Source organism: Aristolochia californica, unplaced genomic scaffold (assembly GCF_029961685.1).
Source record: "Aristolochia californica isolate CCGP_79_NKW_82.1479 unplaced genomic scaffold, dmAriCali1.0.hap1 SCAF_2, whole genome shotgun sequence".
Lineage (NCBI taxonomy): Eukaryota > Viridiplantae > Streptophyta > Magnoliopsida > Piperales > Aristolochiaceae > Aristolochia > Aristolochia californica.
The window spans coordinates 2,553,910-2,560,248 of record NW_027181881.1 but is presented as its reverse complement, the minus strand read 5'-3'; positions in this window follow the sequence as shown (position 1 = coordinate 2,560,248).

Genomic DNA, 6,339 nt, shown 5'->3' with positions numbered 1-6,339 from the left:
AGGTGGGATTGAGAAGTTGAATTAGCTACTTAAAATTGTCTGAGAGAAGTTGTTTGAGCTAAGGTGAAAATGCCGAGAAGTTATTGTGGCAGAGCAATAGAAGTTGTGAAGTGGTTATAGCTAAAGCAATAAATTATAATTTTGATATCGTTCTCTAGGTAAAAGTATGCATTTTCATTTTTTTACACAAGAGAATCTATCTATTGGTTGGTCTTAATTTTAGCTTTAAAAAATTTAATATTATTTTCACTTTTTAAAATTTTTTTCCAAATAAACGAAACCATACTCTATTACAGTTCTCTTATATTTCAAAGAAATAGAAAATTTATACATTTTATTTTTTTATTTTTCTCTTTTCGAGCTATTGTCAAGCATAACTTAGATAATTTATCATGCTTAAGAACAACTATTCAGATGAATAATTATATAGAGCAAGAATAGAAGAAAAATCATTTTTCCTTAATTTATTTCTTTCATGTACAATACAACAAAAGAAAAGAGAAAATGATGATCCTATACCTGTGTAAGGTAAATTAACGTTCCCACAAGTGTACTTCCATGTGCATAAAAGACTTCCATTCCGTAACTCAACGTGATATTCCCACAACCGAACCGACACCTTCATCAACTCTTCAGCTCCATTCATCATAATTTCCATCCCAAATCCCATCCATAAATTCTAAGAAATGCTCAGTGGTCCTCAAACGCTAGCTTGATCTGCAGCAAGAGATGGCCATGAACTCAAAACCAGGAAGCCACTCATCGTCTTGGTCTTTTGGATGGAGAGATTGTTGAGTATCAACATCTATGTTTCCTGCTATTTCCAAATCCATTTGCCCCTTTTGCTTAGCAACTTCTCCTTTGTCTTCGACAACACTACCGCCGGCTACTAGAATAGAACCTCATTTAATAAGATGCATCATTGAGTTCATTGCATCGAGGATCTTCTCCTCATTAGGGTGCACATTAGACGGTTCATTAGTCAATAAACAAATTTTAATCTCTTCAAGGGACATCTTATTGGTAGATATCTCCACATCTTCATTCTGTGACCTAGTTTGGTTCAACTCATTCCTTCCCATCACCTGAAACAAACTTGAGGGGCCGTTTTGGGGAAGAGGACTCAAAATTGGATACTCACAATAATGGTTACGAATGAAAACTGGAGGAGTAGATGATATTGTGCACATTGGAGGATGTGGAATTGGTTGGATGAAATATGGCAATTGTTGAGGTTGTTTGGAGATAATTGGAGAAGGTTGTTTGAAGTTCAGAGGAGGATACTGAAATTGGATCGGATGTGGGGGTCTAAATCCACATGTTTGATTGACAACATCGAAATATGGAGTCGGCACAAACGGAAATTTTTTCTTACTCAAAGACAATGTTGAATCATCCCGCTGCACAAATTTTATGTAATGTTTTTTTCAGTTTTCCAGCACGCAGCTGAAGACGATGTATCCTGAAAGAACAGTTTGCCATATGTAAGAAACCATTAGAACAAAAATCGATATTTTCTCAGTTGATTTTTTAATAAAGAAACTTATTTTCTATCTATTTATGTTTTCCAAGGATAAATTGAAATTTTTTAAAAATTATTTATCTCCTAAAACTAATAAGCCTACTCTGTTGAAATTGCTGAAATATATTTCATACCTGTATAAATTTGCTTGTTCTCCAGTGAAGTCGGTGCCAAGAACCCAAGATATATATTTTTGAGGTTTAGGCTCATCTTCCACAAAGTGGAGAAGAAGCTTCACTAGCAAGACCTTGTGTTTGAGGGTGTGCCTTTGGAGTAGTTTGCCCCACCGTTACACCTTTTGCCGAGAAATCTACAATCTGTTGCCATTAAATTATAACCATGTGAAGTAAATGAGCACATTTTTTATACTGCCTTTTCTATAAACACCGTGTCTTTCCATTGATGCATGATATCTTGCTAACGCCTTATTAATTTTCATCTAGCATAGAACCTAAACAATACCATGTTGGAATAAAATAAACGTTGGCAAGTAATGTAAGTGTGGTGTGGTAAATGACTACACCCTGTACTCATGTAATGGGATACCAAATTCAAGAATGCAGCAAGCGACAAGCTCAAAGTTCATATTTGGAAGCATTGAGACATTGATAAGTTGTAAAGCAAAAAACATGTTAAGGGAAAAAAGAGAAGAGGGAGGGGAAGAGAGGAGAGTGTCCTTAAAGCATTGATTATGCATAAAAAAGTATTCAAAGCCATTCATTTAGGTTTTATTCTAAGAGGTCACAAGAAAACCGCATGAGATGGAAGAGTTATAGACCTACTAATGAAAAGAGTAAGTATGCAAAAAAAAAATGGCTACCAATGCATTTTATTGCCAAAGATCTATTGCATGACAAATAAAAATTTGTTCCAAGAAGCAACAATTCAAGCAACTTCAAAGACATAACAAGAAGAACACATGAAGTGTCAAAACAATTTCATGAATAATGAAAGAAAGATAAGAAAATAAATGTGCATTAAAAGTAAAGTAAAACATAAACTACAAATGACATGAGCATCTTTTTTCTTTGAAGTCCGAACTAGATGACTTATGCAACTACGATTGAAAAGACTGGCAAAGAAACAGAAAACCAAAAGATTAATCAGACAAAGAGAAGAAAATAACATCCATGCACTCACCCCTTCATGCAACAATTGAGAAACGTAAGAAAAATACAAACAAAAAAATCAGAATTTGAAAGACGAAAAACTACCTAAAAACTAAGAAATGCCAAAATTTGTATCCTACATCTTACCTGTTTTGCCTTGAGTTCATTGAGGTTCATCTTCTTAGAGGGTGCTCCTGACCCAAATCCATCATTGATCTCCTGCAATCCATTTTGGTTCTCACTAGAAGTATTTTCGACGTCAAATATAGCAATATCGTCTGAATGAATCAAAGTCAGTTTAGATGAATCCAAACTGGTCTGCTTTTGATCCATTTCTAGAATTAACAAAACCACAAGAAGAGAGACAAAGAGAGTAAAAATGAAAGCTTTTGTTTCACAGAAGGAAGAGAAACTTAAATAAATCCACCTCTTGGAGATTGATGGAGAAAAGGAACCCAAGAATGAAAGGACGCTTGCATTGGAATCTTGTAAATATAGAGAGGAGGAGACCCTCATCTCGTCATCAGTATTATGGCTTGTCAGAGTGACCTCTGCTCTGACGTTAACCAACGGTACATGTGAGTAGACGATGACAGGATTTCTTAAATTTGATGATTTTCTTTGAATGTATTTTCTAGAGAGTTTTGTTGGAAAATTAATTCTTTGAATTTTCTTTTAATCACCTAGTTAATGTCTTTTTTTCTTTCCCAATTTACTCTTGTTAGTTTCCTTAAGTTTAAGATAAAGAAGTCATTATTTGAAGTTGATCAAAGTTATCATGACTAGGCATTGACTTGTTCAGTTAGGAACTTTGATTTATCATTGTAATGCTTCATTGGCATTAGTTGTTTCCATTAGGAAAATCATAATGATGTAGTTATAGTAGGTGTACCATTTTTTATTTGGGGCGCCGACAAGAATTGTATTATCATGTACCTTCACAATTTGAGAAACACGTTTATTCTTTTTTTCTATAGTTCACATTTTTCAAACCATTAATTAAATTTGAATTGAACTTAATTTCTCATTGATTAATTAGCTCATAAATAAGATACATATTTATACTAAAACTCTCAATGTCTCTTAGCTTAATACATGTTTGTATGAAATTGTCTTGACAAATTCTACTCTACCTTGATTTTAGGTAATATCTTCTTTAGAGTTGCTAATTTGGTGGTAGAGATATTGTCTTTGACTTGCTTTAATTTCTCATTGATTATTTAGCTCATAGATAATATACATATTTATACTAAAACTCTCTATGTATCTTAGCTTAATACATGTTTGTATGAAATTGTCTTGGCAAATTCTACTCTACCTTGATTTTAAGTAACATCTTCTTTAGATTTGCTGATTTGGTGGTAGAGATATTGTCTTTGACTTGCTTCCTTTGGAAAAAGTTTGATTTGATTCAAAGCATTACTTTATTCATGTTATTTAATGGTTGTGTTTGGAAGAAACACCATAACTAATTTTTTGCTGATTTCTATAGCAGCACAAACACAAGAAATCAGTCAAAAAAAGTTTTTCCAATAGGAAAATGTTTCAAAGAGAAAAATAGTCAAATCAAAAAGGATTTTTTCCTCATTTTATTTTCCTACGGCTACACAAATTTCCCCTAATTTTTCAACTTAAAATTTTAAAAATTATAATTGATATTATTTTTTAGATTTAATGACATTATAATGTAGGTTGGTGCCTCTATTCTTATACCAGTCAGTGCCACGTGTCAATGTCAATGTTGCCTCTGCTTTAATGTTGACCAATGCCATGTCAATTGATGACAACGAGTCAATTCTCCCATTTAACGTTTTTTTTTGGACATTTTTGTTGGAAAATTAATTCCTTGGATAATTCTATAGTCACCTGGATAATACTAAAATCAGAGTAGAAACTGAAGAGACTAAAAATTTGATATATCAATGTCCTGCTTCATTGTCATTAGTTGTTTCTACTAGATAAACTATAATGAAGTCTTTATAGCACATGTACCATTCTATTCATTAAGGATAAGAAAGGTATTATCATGCACCTTCTCGATTCGAGGACATATTTATCTTTTTTTTTTTGTAATCATCCACCTTTTTTGAATTGACAAGTAACGACAATAGTGTTTTATATGTCACTCATTAGAATCAATTGTTCAGGTGATGTTTGGATACATTAACATTGTATATTAAACTTTTCTATCCAACAAAAAAAGGAAATATTAATAAATATTTTGAATTTTGAATTTAGTTTCAACCAATGTCATACATAAAGGGTGACAGTTCAACATGAAAAAGTAAGATGACGTTATTTAAAATGAAGGAGACATGTAGCTGACCATAACATAGTTGAGACTTGGTGTAGGCTCTCACAATTAACGAATTATAAATCCTCTAGATATAATTCTTCTTTTCATAATAAAAATGAAATAAAATTTAAAGAACAAAAAGGTAATATTGTCGTTTCACAGTTAAATGTGCTTATTATTTTGTTCAGTACCAAAGAGAGAAAAATGAAATACATGCACTAAAAATTTGACATGTTTCTCCAGACAAACAACTGAAATTAATGGACAAAAAATCATTCTAAGTGGTTGAAATAACAAGAGGATGAATAACAATTTCCTCGTCTCTAAGAAGTTGCAACACTTGGGAAATGCAGCTAACACATTTGTTCTTTCCTCACTAGATGATTCCACCTTTTGGTCACCACATGCAAAACCGATGATTCCACTTTTTCTCACTGCATGCAAACCGGACTTTCCAATCCAATTTTGGCTATGAATTTTTACCGGGGAAAATGTTAAAGCTTGTAGCTTGGGAGGAATTGTGAAGACCACTACTCACATAGACAACTCCACCATTCCAGTGCGAACAAGCCTGTTGAAGTTCATGCAAAGATGCATCTAACAAGTTCTCCCTTCCATGCAAACAATTTTACAAAGCAAGCCACCTAGAATATCTCACTCGAATAACAACATCAAGCCTCTACAAGAGCACACATGAGTAGTCAATCCTTCCACAAACAACTCCTAATATCCAAGAAAGAAGATACTCTCCAACAAAATACACTCCTAATAATCCTCACCCAAAGTCATTGATCCTATAATCAAGGGTCAAAGATAAGTTCAAAATTCAAAATCTTTTCTAACTCTTATGAACATAAGATGGAAGACAACTCATCTCCTCTCTAGACATTTTTGAAAAATTGTACTCTCATTCTCTATTCATTAGAAAAAGGGTTGTATAAATTGTGTAACATTCAATCACTTATAAATCAAGGAAAATCAAAAGTTTTATTTACAAAAGGTCTCTTAAATAAAAGAATTTTATCATGGTATTAGAATGTATGGTCTGATCGAAGGAAATCAACCTTATTTAACCAAAAGAGCCTTCATTCATCTCTTCCCACTCTCTTCAGCCATTTAGAATCGTCGTCCTCTTGGAATTGCTCTCTTTCGTCCACCATAAATTCCAATGCTTTCTCCACTCTATCATCTACGCCATCATTTTTTTAACTTCCATTACCTCTCTCATTTCCGTGAAGTTATTTTCAAGAAACTATGTTTTATGGAGAAGCCAATGGATCCCAGTATTGAGATGTCAATGCCTAATACGTAATGTTGATGGATCCCTTACACCTCTAGTGCAATTTCTCAATTATAACCAAAACCTCTCTATTATCAACCAGGCATTTGAAGAATGTGAGTTGAAAGATCAA